The 17500-nt window shown below is 40.3% G+C and overlaps 1 protein-coding gene across 1 annotated transcript in view; it reads right to left on the bottom strand.

Annotated features, from left to right (window-relative positions):
• Nucleotides 1-17500, bottom strand: part of pou6f2 (POU class 6 homeobox 2) — a 197291-nt gene that overhangs the window by 40989 nt on the left and 138802 nt on the right. The window lies entirely within an intron of this gene.

Below are 17500 nucleotides of genomic sequence, written 5' to 3'. Positions count from 1 at the left end.
AGATAAGAGAATGTAACTCTCTCAGGTGCACAAACACTTCTCTGTATCATTTTCCTGCTGCCGCTCAGCTCCTTGCTTTCTTTTTCTTCTTGTGGAACAAATTTTACAGGGTAGAGTCAGAGCGTTCATCTTCATCCTCTCTCTCTCTCTCTCTCTCTCTCTCTCTCTCTCTCACTCACTAGCTCTCTCTCTCTCTCTCCCTCTCTCTCTCTCTCTCCTCCGTGAGCAGAACTCATTAGAATTATCCAGCCACTGTTTCCCAGGGAATGTCATCTCCTTCCTCCAGCCAGGCCAATCTGTAGCGTTCGCCATGGTCGCCAGGCAATATCCCTGCCCATTTTCTCCCTTACTGCCCCCTGTTCAGAGCGGAATAGGATTGGGACCCATATTGGGAGAGAAGCCCAGACTTCTAACATCCATTACTGTCAAAGAAACAAAGCACATACAGTTTGAAGTCCATGCTGCACTGAAGAGGGTGTGTTCTATCACATAAAAACACTGGTTATTTGGACAATGGGGTCTCATTGGCTAAAAACGTAATAACGTTTTTCTTACTCAGTAATAGAGTCTTGGGCTGATATTAGGGCTGTCACATTATATTAGTAATCAAGTCATCCACGGATTATTTTAACTACTAGTAGAGTAATTAGTTTTTTTTAAAAAGGCCCAACAATAAACATAGACTTATACCAAAACATATTAAACTATGCATAATGCTTGACTGGAAAAACATAACATTACATTACAAATCCTTCAGGAAAACTCATGAATTCATAAGAATAATTGGGGAAAAAATGTATATAAATGGGTGTTTCTGCTGGTGTTTCCGACCATAAGAGAGACCACTAGAAGAATTTAAAGTATGCATTATCATCAACTAATCACTGGCGATTCATCAATGAGAAGGTAACTTCTAATCTGGAATATAAGTCAAGGAAACAACTGTAAACATGTAATCATGACAGCCCTACTTTACATACCGCTGCTGTCGGAGGAAAACCTCGTATCTCCATTTTTGTCATTTTTCAGATTTTGACATAATTTGAAAATGTCTGTTACTCTTTACATTGTGTGTAAATTTCATGTCGAACGGACCAAAATAAATGGCATAAAATGACTTGGAGAAAACTCCGGTTCCATTGACTTACATTGAAAGTAAAGTGGGTTTTTTCCTTCTCCTGTAAAGTCACTATTTTGGAGATACGAGGTTTTCTTCCGACATCAGTGACATATCATGTTTCAGATTATGGCCTGATTTGCACATACTGTGTCTGCTTGTATCCATTATATGTCCTTTATTCGTGGAATGTCATGTGATCATGTGTAGTCCACATTCTGCATTTGATTGGCTTTGGTTAGCGAGAGACAGCGAATCAGAGTTCGGGATTTGGAGATTTGAAAGTGGAGGTGGGCCCAGACTGAACATACGCTAGGCGTGCAGATAGGCTTTGGGTGGTTAGGCTGCCTCAGCCTATCAGAGTTTCTGATTCAGACAAAGCCATGGCGGGAAAGTCTTTGGGCAACTCTGAGAAACGTAAGAGAAACGCAAGAAACCCAAATTAAAAACAAAAAGAGAACAATGGAAAATACAGCTAACATTTTCTACAGACGAGGCTCTAGAACTGCTGTTCCAGCATCGAACGACACACAGTGTGCAACTCCTCAGATCCTGAATCGTGTTATTCAGAAGACGTGAGTGGTTTTGGCATCATGGTGCACAAAATACAGATAAAACTATAAAGAGTGACCCCGTTGTTGTTCAGGGTTTGAAGAGCTCTCTTTTGTAACTGTGGACAGAAACTGCCCAGAGAACTTTCATATATAAGCAGTGTACCCTACAAACACAGAGGGATACGGCCCAGGAAAAAAGCATGATGGTAACACTTTATTGGAAGTGATAATGACAAGCTTATATAGGGCTATGTAAGTGATCACGACAAGCTTATGTAGGTGTCATGTTGCCTTATGAAGAGCACCCTAGAGCAAAGTGTTACCAACTAATGTAGGGCTATGTAAGTGATCACGACAAGCTTATGTAGGTGTCATGTTGCCTTATGAACAGCACCCTAGAGTAAAGTGTTACCAACTAATGTAGGGCTATGTAAGTGATCACGACAAGTTTATGTAGGTGTCATGTAGCCTTATGAACAGCACCCTAGAGTAAAGTTTTACAAACAACTTGTATTTTACGTCAAAGGCTTTTGTGCATGTTTCTGTGTATGGATATTTTTTCACTGTCATTGTTTAACTTCTTTCAATAAAATCTGCACAAAATAAGCTCATTTTTGAGCTACTGTGGTTTTATAAGCCAATTCACAAATCGCCCCTTTGGAATTATAAGGTTCTGTCTGCGTTCTGAGCAGCTCTGAGATACTGAGCTTTAAAGATTTTGCATCCCAAATAGCAAAACTAATACGTGGAACACGTCTCTTTCTTACCTGAAAATGACAGAGACTCTAAATTTATTCTAAATGTACAATATCAAAATCCTATCAAACTTGTAAATGAGTTTTTCTGGAACACATTAAATACAGATAGAACCTTCTGATCCTGAGAACTCACTTTCTGCGTGTGGTTCTAAGGTTCTATCTGGCAAAACATGAAAAGAAACAACAATTTCCAATGAATATAAAGAGTTTATACTCATAATTTGTTTTAAAACAAAGTCAGAAAGAAAAAGGCCGTGTGAGGTTTAGTTTTATATCAGAAATGGTTCACATATGAGCCAAAGTGTCTTATTTTGGGAGAAAGAAGGATAAGAAAAGGTGGATGAATGAGTGAAATGAATGTTTATGCCATAATTAAGACCCCATCAATTCAAATGTTTACTATTTTTTCACCTTTAAAGCTTTTTTAAATTAATTTAAGACAATTACACGTTTTAAATAACTTTAACGAGATCTAAAGAGATTTTCGTTGGGAGTGACCAGGATGGACAAGATTAGAAATGAGCAGATCAGAGGGACAGTGAAGGTGGAGCAGTTTGGAGATAAAGCCAGAGAGGCCAGGTTGAGATGGTTTGGACATGTGTTGAGGAGGAATAGTGGATATATTGGGCAAAGAATGTTGGAGATGGAGCTGCCGGGTACAAGGAGAAGAGGTAGACCTCAGAGAAGGTTTATGGATGTAGTGAAGGTGGACATGGAGATGGTTGGTGTGAAAGTAGAGGAGGCAGTGGATAGGGCAAGATGGAGGCAGATGATCCGCTGTGGTGACCCCTAAAGGGAGCAGCCGAAAGAAGAAGAAGACACGTTTTAAAGAACTAAAGGGGACAGGCAGAGTTTCAGCAACATGTTTTCATAATTCATAAAGTTTTACAAACATTTCTTGCAGTCAAGTCAAAGTTTATTTATATTGCACTGTTTACAGCAGGTGTTGCCACAAAGCAGCTTTACAGAAAAATCCAGGTCCGAGCCCCCATGAGCGTCGCCAATGGCAACGCTGGCAAGGAAAAACTCCCCGATAGCAGGAGGAAGAAACCTTGAGAGGAACCAAGACTCAAAAGGGGAACCCATCCTGCTCTGGACCACACCGGATAGCAAACAATATTACGATAGAAAATGGGGAGAAACAGGTGGAGCAATGGTTAAATAGATAGTCTGAGTTTATGCAGCAGCAGCAGCAGCATCAGTAGGGCCGGTTCACCAGGTGAGGTGCAGATCAGCCGACAGAGATGAAGCTCTGGTGACTCCCATGTGGCGACTCAGGCAGAGTCACTCAGGGGCTCAAATAAAGGGAGGGAGAGCGAGAGAGAGCGAGCGGTAACATACCAAAGACCCAGAACCTGACTGGTCCTCTTGTGTGTTTTCAAAGTGCTGACTGGCTCACAGACAGAGCCTGAGAGTTAGAGTTAGAGTTTGGAGATAAACTACATTGCCAAAAGTATTCGGTCGTCTGTCTTCACAAGCATATGAACTTGAGTGAGATCCCATTCTTAATCCATAGGGTTTAAAATGATGTCAGCCCACCCTTTGCAGCTATAACAGCTTCAACTCTTCTGGGAAGGCTTTCCACAAGGGCTTGGAGTGTGTTGATGGGAATTTTTGACTGTTCCTCCAGAAGAGCATTTGTGAGGTCAGACACTGATGTTGGACGAGAAGGCCTGGCTCACAGTCTCCGCTCTGATTCATCCCAAAGGTGTTCTATGGGGTTGAGGTCAGGACTCTGTGCAGGCCAGTCAAGTTCTTCCACACCAAACTGGCTCATCCGTGTCTTTATGGACCTGCTTTGTGCACTGGTGTGCAGTCATGTTGGAACAGGAAGGGGCCGTTCCCAAACATGAAATTGTCCAAAATCTCTTGGTGCTGAAGCTTTAAGAGTTCCTTTCACTGGAACTAAGGGGCCGAGCCCAACTCCTGAAACACAACCCCAAACCATGATCCCCCCTCCACCAAACTTTACACTCAGCACAATGCAGTCAGACAAGTAACATTCTCCTGGCAACCGCCAAACCCGGACTTGTCCATTGGATTTCCCGATGGAGAAGCGTGATTGGTCACTCCAGAGAACACGTCTCCACTGCTCTAGAGTCCAGTGGCGGCGATTTACTTCACTGCATTCCACACTTTGCACTGCGTTTGGTGATGTAAGGCTTGGATGCAGCTGCTCGGCCATGGAAACCCATTCCATGAAGCTCTCTACGCTGTTCTTGAGCTGATCTGAAGGCCACATGAAGTTTGGAAGTCTGTAGTGATTGACTCTGCAGAAAGTTGGTGACCTCTGCGCACTATGCCCCTCAGCATCCGCTGACCCGCTCTGTCATTTTACGTGGCCGACCACTTCGTGGCTGAGTTGCTGTCGTTCCCAATCGCTTCCGGGTATAAAATGAGTACGCAGAGGTGGAAGTGTGTCAGTGCAGGTCCTAAAGGGTTAAGCTTACACAACACACCAAGTGAAAAACTTGAAACTTATTCACTTTTCTTTCTGATAACTAAGAGAAGATCTGACACATACAATTTGCTGAGAAATGATAAGGGACGCCAACAGCACGGCGAGCTTGATGATTACTGAATGCCTGAACAATGAACAAAAGGCTAAAAACGTCACTTCAGAAACGGCTATTTACAGTGATAAAGGAAAAGAACAACAGCAGCCTTTTAGCCCCGAGTCAGACCTGCAGAACAAGTCCCAGAGGCTTCTTTAGACTGCAGTGTTAACGATAGAGCACAAAGAAAGACTTCTGAACTCCATCTGTCTTTTTCCTCAGCACTTGTAGGGCTAAAGTTACCTACAGATGGTGAATTGGACTGGGCAGCACCAGGTTTATGTCCAGTCATGGTTAAATATGCGCAGAAAATCTTTCCTAAGTATTTAGTTAGAAACTGAAATTGTTAACTAATTTAAGGAAGTGCAATTTTTTGCCTTTTGATCATTGTTTAAAACTTTTCATTGAGACATTCACACTTTAATTATTATTATTATTATTTAATAAATGAATAAAAAATTAATAACCAAACAATCAATACAAAAATACAGAGCATGAGTTGCATTGACTTGCCGCATTCTGGAAAAATAATATTGTATTTAACAGAATAAGGTGTTTTCAAAGTAGAGCTAATTAAGAATGAATACCCATAGTTTATTTATTTTGACTGAATGTGAAACTTTTGAAAAAATAGTTTTGGGGCAAACAGCAGCGGTGGACAAAGTACACAAACCATGTAGTGGAGTTAAAGTCGAGACCCCCAAGGTAAATATTCCTCCAGTAAAAGTAGAAGTTCCTCCCTTTAGACCTCCACTTGAGTAAAAGTACTAAAGTATTTCCCTTCAAATGTACTTAAGTATAAAGTAAAAGTACTAAAAGAGTAATTCTGGCTCTGATGTCCTGTTATCATTTTTATAACCAGACTGGCTTCATGAACTCATTTCAGGTGAAAGTCCTCCAGCGTCTCTCTTGGTAAACCAGTCTTTTAATAGAACGTCATTAATTAGTGACGCTGACGTCTATTAAAATGATCAGAAGCACAAAACACTGAAGGTAAACAGTTTCCATCAGGGAGAACCGAGTGGCTCTGAAATCACTTTTTACACACAAGCAAAGTTTCAGTTTCAGATTTATTTACAACTTAGTTCCAAGTTTAAGTTGAATAAAAACTGGCTTTAAACTCAGGATCACAGATGAGCTCCTTTACTATGTTGATCTGTAGGCGTCTGTTCATAAACATAAACCAGCCCAAACTCATTTACTATAAAATGAAATGGTGTTTGTAGAAATTCAGAAAAAAGCCGCGTCAGTCTCGACTGCATATGTGGACATATTTCTATATTGAGCTCTATTTACACAAAGTTAGGTTAGTTCATCATTTATGTTGAACAGACTCTCCCAAAGTTTTACGCTGCTGCGCTGACGTTGAACCGCGTGCTGCACTGGGTCGCTATGACCAACAGGTCAAAACCAGCTCTAAACAAAGTGACCGCTGGGCCCTGATTGGTGCTCTGGCTTTGCGCTTCTTTCGTTTTGACATGTTACGTTTTTATAAACACAGAAACCAAAAGGAACGACAGATTTCTCAAAATGTAGGAGGAAAAAGTCGGATATTAGACTCTGAAATGTAGTGGAGTGAAAGGAGAGAGTCGCCCAGAACGGAGAAACTTCAGTACAGATACACCAAAAATACTAAAGTACAGAAACCAATTACATTTACTCAGTTACTCAGTTACTGTCCAACACTGGCAAACAGGTTCTACTGTTACAAGTAATTGACATATTTTTGGTGCTATATTGATCAAATTTTGCTAAGAGTATAGTTTACACTTTTAAAAAATAAAGGTATCCTTAAAGGTTCTTTGGGGGATGCTATGCCACCTAAGAACAACCATTTTTGGTTCTCTGAAGTACCATTTTTTAAAGAACCTTCATGTTAGTGAGCTCAATAAGCCATGAGTGAATGTTTATTACAGTAACACTGTTAAAATGAGTTGCTAGGATTTACATGAAGTGGAATTTTGTTCTATAAATAATTAAATATATTACACTACAAAAAATGGTCTCTTGTCAAATAAAATTATCTTAAATATAGTGAATAAATCTAATATTTCTCCTGTTGAGATTGTTGTAATCTTAATTTTAGATTATTTACCTCATTTCTAGACTTTTTAAAAATTTGTTTTACGTGATTTTAAGTGATTTAAAAAATGAACTCCTGATGTTGACAAAAAGTTTGGCTTGTTTTGCTTGAAACCTGCAAAATTATCTGCCAGTACTGTGAGATCATTTTACTGTATTTTAAAATGACTTAAAACAAGTGAAAAGTGTCTAGAAAGAAGCAGGATAATCTTATAAGTGCACAACCATCTCAAAATAGTAGAAATTACATTTATTGACTACATTTAAGATGATAATAATTCTTCTGCCATAATATTGTTTCCGCCAAGCAGTGCAGTGCAACAAAAACGCCAACTTGTCAAGTAAAATTATCCTAAATATTGTCAATAAATCTAATATTTCTCCTGTTGAGATTGTTGTAAGCTTAATTTAAGATTATTTTAGATATTTTGTACTTATTTTAAGTCATTTCATTAAGTAAAATAATTTAGCTTGCTTTAAGAAATGTGCTTCAAACCAGCAAAGTCATCTACCAGTACAGTGAGATCCTTTTACTCCATAAAATGACCTAAAACAAGCAAATACTATCTAGAACTAAGCAGGATAATCTTCAAATAAGTGCAGAACCATCTCAAAACAAGAGATATTAGACATTATTGAGAGAGATATTATTAACTAGATTTATCAATCAATCAATCAACCTTGACTCGGAAATACATTGAGGGCAACCCTCATTTTCAATGTAGCCGAGCATTTACAAAAACAGGGATTGACATGACAAAGAAAATAATAACTACATTTAATCATTTTAAATTAAAAGAAAATTTTAAATAACAGTGAATACAAGATAAAAAATAGGTAAAAATAAAACTTGAGGTTTAAATGATAAGAAATTAAGATCAAAAGAAGATTAGAGATTAGAAAGGTAATAATACAATAATACAAATGAAAAAGTAATGATACGAAACTATTAAAAACAAAACGGGAGAAAATAAATAAAGAAATAAGTAAAAAAGAAATAAGGAACTAAGAGAAGAAGTAAAACAAAAAATAAAAGTTAAGAATAAATAAGATTAAGTAAAACAGGTGCAGGATTTAAGATCGTTTCACTTTACAACATACTATTTATTACATATTAATAATAATCACAGTTAATATTTCTTCTGCCTAGCAGTGTAGTGCAAGCTACAGCAGGCCACCTTTACTGAGCAAGACTATTCCATGACGAGCACAACGGTTTTGCCGCATTAATACAGAAATCAAACGTTTCAAACATCAAACATGGCTCGTCCAATCAGATCTTAGAGTGAATACTCCGTGTGTTTTAGACCTGAGACGTCTACATTTAGACTGAGCTTAAGGCGATGGTGGCCGTGCTTGGGATGTTTTAGCCTTTCCAGCATGGAAAGACGATGCTTTAGCACAAAAGCTACAAAGACAAAGCAAACAGCATGGCCTCTACCTCTGATCTGAAACTGAATGCCTTGCTTTATCTTTTTTTTTCTTCATCTTCTTTTCTGTGCCACGTCTGAGGCATCATCTGGCGGGCGGCTGGCCACGTTCAGGGCATGTATTAGTATCTTTAATGCTAAAAGCAGAAAAGGGAGGGGTGGCAGTGGCACAGGCTCAAAGGCTGGCGAGTGTTTTAGCGAGCTGAAACTGAATAATGGGCTGCAGTAATAAGGTCGGGAGGCAGAGGCTGTAGCCCAGGGCTTTGACCATCTCCGTGACCTGATTGTGTCAGCCGGTGTCAGCCGCCATGACAGCACAAACGCACAGCGCGGTCCATCAAAGCCAGCGTCACGCCGATACGTCCAGCCAGGCCCCCGCAGGCACCTCCCGACCACGAGCAGGAGAGTGCACACACGCACGAAGCTCATTAGCGATGTTTAGCATCAAGACGCTAGCTGGGCGCATGCACACAGACGCCAGGAGTGGAACGATGCATCGATTCAACTGCATCAATTTGCAATCTTAGGATCAACTATGAACATCCATCCAGCGTCACTGTTTTCATTGCCAGCTTTCTGCTTGTTTACACCGCACTTGGGTTTTAAAAGTACACTTTAAAGACAATTCCGAATCGTACCAAATAATCAAATTCAAATCGCTTTGCTGTAAAATTCCATAGACATGTCAAAGTCCAGTGAATTAGGCCTGAGCCCAGAGATGGTAACCCGAGGTAAGGGCAGCCAATGATGGTCAAAACTCATTTACCACCTCCTGCACACTTTGGGCTTGAAGGAATTGATTGAATTCATTGATACATTCTGTATCTGTGGGAATGCGCTGAAGTTGTATTTTAGGCTGCCTATCTTGTGTTTACCCCTATATGGTCGTGTTTGTCACACCTGTTACTTGTCCTGTATGAGCTGGGTCTTATCTTGGCATCGGTCCAGCTATACAACTGTGTTAGCCCAATGTCTTACGGGCTGGCTGGATGTCGGAGATCCATGCACGCAACGAATAAACTTCACTCGGGGCAGTCGTGGGCTGGAGGTTAGGGAACCAGCCTCGTGACTGGAAGGTCGCCGGTTTGATCCCCAGAGCCGACAGCACATGACTGAGGTGCCCTTGAGCAAGACACCAAACCCCCAACTGCTCCCCGGGTGCTGCGGATTGGGCAGCCCACCGCTCCGGGCAAGTGTGCTCACTGCCCCCTAGTGTGTGGTGCTCACTAGTGTGTATGTGGTGTTTCACTTCATAGATGGGTTAAATGCGGAGGTGAAATTTCCCCATTGTGGGACTAATAAGGGTCACTTAATCTTAATGTTGTCCAGACAACAGACTACGTCCCCTGGATTAAGAGGGTTTGGTTTCTACAGTGGTGCCGTTATCCGAATTGGACATCTCATCTCTACGCTTTAGGGGAGGTCCCATTTCGTAGCAAACCCTGATTCCAGTAGGTTATCCTCCTCTCTTTGAACGGAACGGAGGGGAAGACCGCGGTAGTGTTGCCATAAGCACATGGCAGGAGAAAAAGCTACCACACTGAGGGGTGGTAGGGTGGCACCTGATTGGTCTGATAATGTTTTCGTCGTCAGAGCGGATGAACAGGTATATAAACATATAGACTCATCTAGTTTGGACAAATACTATCAAAAGAAAGTGCCTGTTCATTCAGATAAAATATGGTCCCTAGATGAGAAGCTAAATATGCCATTCTGGCAAACAGAGAGCAAACTCTTAGAGCATGTCTTAATGCATGCTGCCTCCAAGGCTAAATAGGCCTGTGGTGGTATAAATGTAAGGAAAAGTTTCTAGAACAACTGGGTTTGGTTTCTACAGGCTACAGTCATTATCTTGGCTTAATTTGAAAGGTAACACTCTCAGCTAAACTGATCTCTGACTCTTGCCGTTATCAGACCACATGTTTTGGACTATAACGTCTCTCTGGACAGTGGCAAGGCTTTGAAGGTCAGGATCCACAGATTTGCTAGCATTTGCTCAAATGGGTGTCATGTTGCAAATAAGACTATCATAACTGCTGTGATTAACGGATCATAAAATTGTTTTTGGGAGTCATATCTGGAGATTGTATACCTGTGTTGCTGGATGATTTGATACACAATAACAATGTATAAAAATCTGAGCGGAAGTGTACCGGGACTGGCACAGTGGTCTAGTTCATTTACTGACTTATTTCAAGGAAGCCATTCCAAGACATTAGTATTCCTACATGTGAACATAATTGAACTTGTAAAGATGTTTTGTGTTACATTCACTGTGCCTAACATGTATAATTGTTCTAGAAATACAGCTGTTGAGCTGCACTGGTTAAATACGCTGGTTGCAACAGACAAAATCATCCCTGTACAAAAAAAGAACTTTTTGGAAATCCTAAGCCCAGAGTCAGTTTCAGACATCAGACAAAACAGCTTTGGGTATCAGGAAAAACACTGGCTTGTCTTAACTCTCGTACAATCAGGAAGCTAAAGGACCGGTAAATATGTCAGTCAGAATTCTGTTATAATTACCAGATTATTGACACTTCTAGAGATGCAGCTAATAATGTCAAGATTCTGTTCATTATAGTTTTGTTCAAGCAAGAAAAGAAAATGTGGCTAAACTAAATATTTAAAGTCACAGACATTATGCTTTATTTAATTCCAAAAGTTTTCACTCTCCCATCCAAACCACTGAATTCAGGTGTTCCAGTCACTTCCATGGCCACAGGTGTATAAAGCCGAGCCCCCAGGCCTGCAGACTGCTTCTACAGACATTAGTGAAAGAATGGGTCGCTCTCAGGAGCTCAGTGAATTCCAGCGTGGTACCGTGATCGGACACCACCTGTGCAGCAAGTCCAGTCGTGAAATTTCCTCACTACTAAATATTCCACAGTCAACTGTCAGTGGGATTATAACAAAGTGGAAGCAATTGGGAACGACAGCAACTCAGCCACGAAGTGGTCGGACACGTAAAATGACAGAGCGGTCAGTGGATGCTGAGGGGCATAGTGCGCAGAGGTCACCGACTTTCTGCAGAGTCAATCACTACAGACCTCCAAACTTCATGTGGCCTTCAGATCAGCTCAAGAACATCGCAGAGAGCTTCATGGAATGGGTTTCCATGGCCGAGGAGCTGCATCCAAGCCTTACATCACCAAGCACAATGCAAAGCGTGGAATGCAGTGGAGTAAAGCGCCGCCACTGGACTCTAGAGCAGTGGAGACGTGTTCTCTGGAGTGACCAATCACGCTTCTCCATCTGGAAATCCGATGGACGAGTCTGGGTTTGGCGGTTGCCAGAAGACGGTACTTGTCTGACTGCATTGTGCCGAGTGTAAAGTTTGGTAGAGGGGGGATCATGGTTTGGGGTTGTTTTTCAGGAGTTGGGCTCGGCCCCTTAGTTCCAGTCAAAGCAACTCTTAACACACTCCTAACCCTTGTGGAACGCCTTCCCAGAAGAGTTGAAGCTGTTATAGCTGCAAAGGGTGGGCCGACATCATATTAAACCCTATGGATTAAGAATGGGATGTCACTCAATTTCATATGCATGTGAAGGCAGACGAGCGAATACCTTTGGAAATATAGTATATTTTATTAAATGTGTTCTTGAGAAAGGTTCTAAAAAAAGTCTACGTCAGATTCTTAAAGCGCAGAACTGTTCTCAACTTTGTGTGTTCTTACCTAAGAACAAATCTCAAATTAGAAAACACTGGTGGATGTCAAACGTTTTATGAAAACTGCTTATAAGGGGATTTTAAGAAGAAATTTCCTTTTAAGAAAGGTTTGTGAGGCTCAATGTTTCTTTCAATAAAATAAAAATACAAGGATTTTTCTTCCTTTTACACAAAGCTCTTTCAAACCTACCTTTCCAGTCTTCTAAATCATACTATTATCAAGACGAACAAGGCCACGGGATGTCTTCTGCACTGCCCTCAAAAACGCTGCTTTACTCAGGAACAATAAAGGAACTTGCATGGCAGTCCAAGAACTGACTCTAGATTCTGATTCTATGATAAAGTGTTTTCATATTTTTATTTCTTTAGTCATACATAACCCTGAACTGTAGTTTCTGCCATCTGCATTTTTCACTTTTTCATTCAAGTGATGTTTATACGGTGCGCAATCATGACAACTAATCAATAACACGATTCGGTCAGAACTGTTTTTTATTGTCACTATTTTTTATTATCAGTTGTTGCTGCAAAATACACTTTGGTTGGCAAATCAAAGACGACAAAACATTACAACTTTTACTGAACTGTATGTTACGATCTTTTACTTGACGAAGATTAAGCTTCATCTCACATGCTATTTTGTTTGCACCCACTTCTGCATCACAGTTAGGGTCCATCTCAAAATTAACGGAAGGAAAAGTGTTGTTGTTAATATCATTAGTAGCAGTATCTCTGAAAGAACATCTGCTGGTACTTGAGGAGGCATCGTCTGTGGTACACATGTAACCATAAGCAGGTGCACTTACAGAGATAATAATAGAAACACTTGGTCTTCCAGTACTTTTGAGACTGTCCCTAAAGCTGGGGTTACACTCCATGACTTTTACCCCGATTTTAGCCCCGATTCTCAGTCTGTCCGAGTCTGCGATGGTCAGCTGTAGTCTGCAGATTTTTGGGTCAGTCAGAGTCAACAGTCGGAAAAAGAATCGATTCGTGTTTAAAGGGCACAAACTTTTGGTCTCTCGATTGCGCTTCAGACCAGTCAGAGTTGGTCAAACATTTGATGTTTTAACCCGACTCTGATTGAAATCTAGTGTAAACAGATCAACGACTCAATCTGAACAGATTCCTGCAACAGCCAATGAAAACTGAAAGCGCGAAAGAAGAAAATACAGCAAAGTAAACAAAGAAAAATGACAAAAGGTTCACTCACGTGTGAAGCGAAGCTTTTTAATGCGCTGAGTTTAAGGCATGAACACAAACAATGTATGTTTAAAACTCTAAAAATACCAAACTGAGCACATCTTTAAATCATGATCCTCACTTACACATGTTTACCTGCTGGTTCTTTACTGGTTCAGCGCAAACAGCAGAGAAAACAGCAGCAGCAGCTCATGTTTGTTTATTTGCGTCTCCTAGTAATGGGAGAACCGTTCAGATAAAAAGCTGAGTAGTGTCTGATCTAATCGTTTAGTGCAGAGGTCACTAATGAGTCCGGACCCAGTCGCTATCCTGTGCTGACCTGTACCTATAACTGATAAACTATGGAGATTTATTTAATTTTGTTGTGGTGATCCTAGTTTAGTCAGTGCAACTTTTCAAGTCATTACAGTAAACTCACAGACCAATCGCATGTATTGTAAATATCACACGTGACGCTACTCTGCCAATCAGATCTGTGCATTATGATGAGCTCTGAGACTCGAGTGAGTGATGCCACGCAGGGGAGGGTCGAGGAGAGAAACAGCAGTCAGAGAAGAAAGTGAGTCAGAGGGAAGTTATTCCACATGACGTGATCTAAAAAGAGAAAACTGGCAGTAAATGTTGTTGAAATCTGACCGGACTGGACTTTATTTGATCTGATGTTCAGTAAATGTTGTTGAAATCTGACCGGACTGGACTTTATTTGATCTGATGTTCAGTAAATGTTGTTGAAATCTGACCGAACTGGACTTTATTTGATCTGATGTTCAGTAAATGTTGTTGAAATCTGACCGAACTGGACTTTATTTGATCTGATGTTCAGTAAATGTTGGTGAAATCTGACCGAACTGGACTTTATTTGATCTGATATTCAGTAAATGTTGTTAAAATCTGACCGAACTGGACTTTATTTGATCTGATGTTCAGTAAATGTTAAAATCTGACCGAACTGGACTTTATTTGATCTGATGTTCAGTAAATGTTGTTGAAATCTGACCGAACTGGACTTTATTTGATCTGATGTTCAGTAAATGTTGGTGAAATCTGACCGAACTGGACTTTATTTGATCTGATATTCAGTAAATGTTGTTAAAATCTGACCGAACTGGACTTTATTTGATCTGATGTTCAGTAAATGTTAAAATCTGACCGAACTGGACTTTATTTGATCTGATGTTCAGTAAATGTTGTTGAAATCTGACCGAACTGGACTTTATTTGATCTGATGTTCAGTAAATGTTGTTGAAATCTGACCGAACTGGACTTTATTTGATCTGATGTTCAGTAAATGTTGGTGAAATCTGACCGAACTGGACTTTATTTGATCTGATGTTCAGTTTGACTGTATAAGATGCTGATATTCCTACTCGGCTACTTCAGTAAACAGTATATGGCGCTGAGTCACGATGCAGATTAGACATGATGTTCTGGACCTTCACTTGAGGAGATTTTCTCTAACTGGACCTTATTGAATTTTAATTAAAGAGCCCTGGTTTATTGTGTGATCAATAATATTTCAGTTGCCCAAACCTGTCGGATAGTGTAAGATGTCCAGTCTTTTATAATCTGCTCAGATTTTAAAAGTCATGTAATGTACCCAAGGCTGAACAGACACAGGAGCAAACACAACAGTGCATGAGTTAAAGCTTGATCTTTGTCAAATAAAAGGTAAAACGAATAAAAAAAGTCTACATGAGTTTAGCCTTTACAGATGATTATGATTTTGCATTGTGCCCCTGAAGGCCTTTACGTTTTCACTTTAAAAGTAAAACCAATCTTTTTAATTTTGAAAAACAGGAAATCTCCACAGACCCTGTATGATCATATATTAAACAAAATATTTATTAAACAGCTAAATGTAAACAGTTACCCCTGTCACGCACGTTACAATCCCGCTACATCACTATTAACAACCCACAAATGACATCAGCTGGACCTGGAGCAAATCCCAGGAATAGAGTCATTCAGATAAAACACTGCTATTCAATTTGGCACTTCCGTTTGAACAAGGGGGAAATTAAAGTGGGGCGGGGGTGGACATCGTACCCCTGGGGGCATCCTCCCCAGTTTCATCCTGCTGCTTATAAATGGTTTTTAATATGCTCAACCAAACAGTGTACAGCCCCCCTGCTTGAACATAACATGTACTCATTTCTCCAAAGGAATATAAGGAATAGTTGAGTGAGAAACGCTGCTAAAAGGGAATGAAAGCCAACGCTGCCAATTAGCATCATGTAAATGAGATCATGCCAACTGCTGGGGAATATTTCCATTCACTGTAAGCCATGCTCCTCTCACTCTTCTGTAAGCCACGGCACCTTCTCAAAAAGAGTCTGGAAATCAAGTCTGCCCCTCGCTGCTCTTCACACAACCCCCTGTGTTGCATTAGGAGATCATAAGAGTTAGCTTAAAGAGAGGGATGAGTTGGGGGGGGATAAGGTAAATAACGCTAGCAGTGGCATGAAAGGGCACATTGGCCACACAGTCTTTCCCTCTAATATGAGAGCAGTGTGCACCTGCGATAAGATGATTCATTAGATAGAGCTCCGCTTTGACAAGTGCCATCGTTCAAGCCTCTGGCTACTGATGGAACAATTCTGCAGCCGGCCCCTGTAAATATGACAAGGTCAGCGTTTTAGTCCCCACGCGCCCCAGCTGCCGACCAATCAAACGCAGGACACTCCGCTTGAAGAAAGAAAGCGCAAACTGGGCCGCTGAGCAGGCATGCTAATCGCACTCAGAGCAGGCTCACTACTTCACATCAGAATAGCCCATTCGAATCAGAATAACAAGATTATTATGTCCAGTTTGTCAGATTAAAACTGAGAAATTCATAAGGTGAAATTACAGCCAGAGGGATACATTGAAGTAACACTCACAAGAAACATTTGGGTTCATTTATTAAAGATGCATTACGTAAGATTTGGGGATTTGGAGACCTCTTTGGTGGAAATGTGTAATTGCACACAACATCGGGCCACTTTCATCAACACGACGACATCAGAGTTTTTCAGTTTTTGGCATGATTTGAAAACACCTGCTGCCCTTTACATGGTGTATAAATTTCATGATGAATGGACCGAAAGAAACGGTCCAAAATAACCTGGAAAAAACGTCTGGTTCCATTGACTTACATTAAAAGTACAGCTGGTTTTTTCCTTCTCCTGTAAAGTTACCATTTTGCAGGTACAAGGTTTTGTTCCACCAGCAGCAAAATGCTTCAGGAACACTCAGTCACAGCACAACAGAGAACAGAACCACTCAAACGTTTAAATTCTATGCAGCATAAACATCCACCAGTAAAAGTAAGTTAACTTTAATTTGAACATATAACTCATATTATTATATCGCGATGGGAATTAGCTGTACTCTCTTAAAAAAGATGGTTCTTCAAGGGTTCTTTAGTATAGGGAATGGCTACATTTAGAACCATGAGGTCTATAGAACCATTTGCATGCTTAATTGGTTCCTTGCACTTTTGAAATGGTTCTTCAGAATGGTGGAGAATGTGGTGTATATGGGTCTATATGCAGTACAGGGCCATTTTCAAAATAGAACCATATACATAACGTTCTTTATCAATCTGAAGAACAATTTCACCATGCAAAGAACCATTTATGCATGTAACTCATGGTTCTAAATAGAACCATTCCCTTTGCTAAAGAACCCCTGAAGAACCATCTTTTTTGCATAAATAAGTTCTATAATAGAAAAACAACATGTTGCTATATTACTATACATATTGAATACATTACTATATATTAATATACTATATAATTTACAAATAGCAGCACTAGATATGACTGAATGTGAGTTTTACCAACTTCTGTCAGTGATTTACTATCATAGATATTCCAATGTAATTTTTAATTTTTTTGGTAAAATCTCCCTCAAATTAACAGAAAATGTTAGTTTGATAATCATAAAGATTAAAAGACCCTTATTAGTCCCACAACAGGGAAATTTTACCTCCACATTTAACCCACCCGTGCAGTGAAACACCACATACACACTAGTGAGCACGCACACACTAGGGGGCAGTGAACACACTTGCCTGGAGCGGTGGGCAGCCCTATCCACAGTACCCAGGGAGCAGTTGGGGGTTAGGTGTCTTGCTCAAGAACACCTCAG

This window comes from Pygocentrus nattereri, chromosome 24 (assembly GCF_015220715.1).
Source record: "Pygocentrus nattereri isolate fPygNat1 chromosome 24, fPygNat1.pri, whole genome shotgun sequence".
NCBI lineage: Eukaryota > Metazoa > Chordata > Actinopteri > Characiformes > Serrasalmidae > Pygocentrus > Pygocentrus nattereri.
Note: the sequence above shows the minus strand (reverse complement) of the source record. Positions and strands in the feature narration are given on the sequence as shown.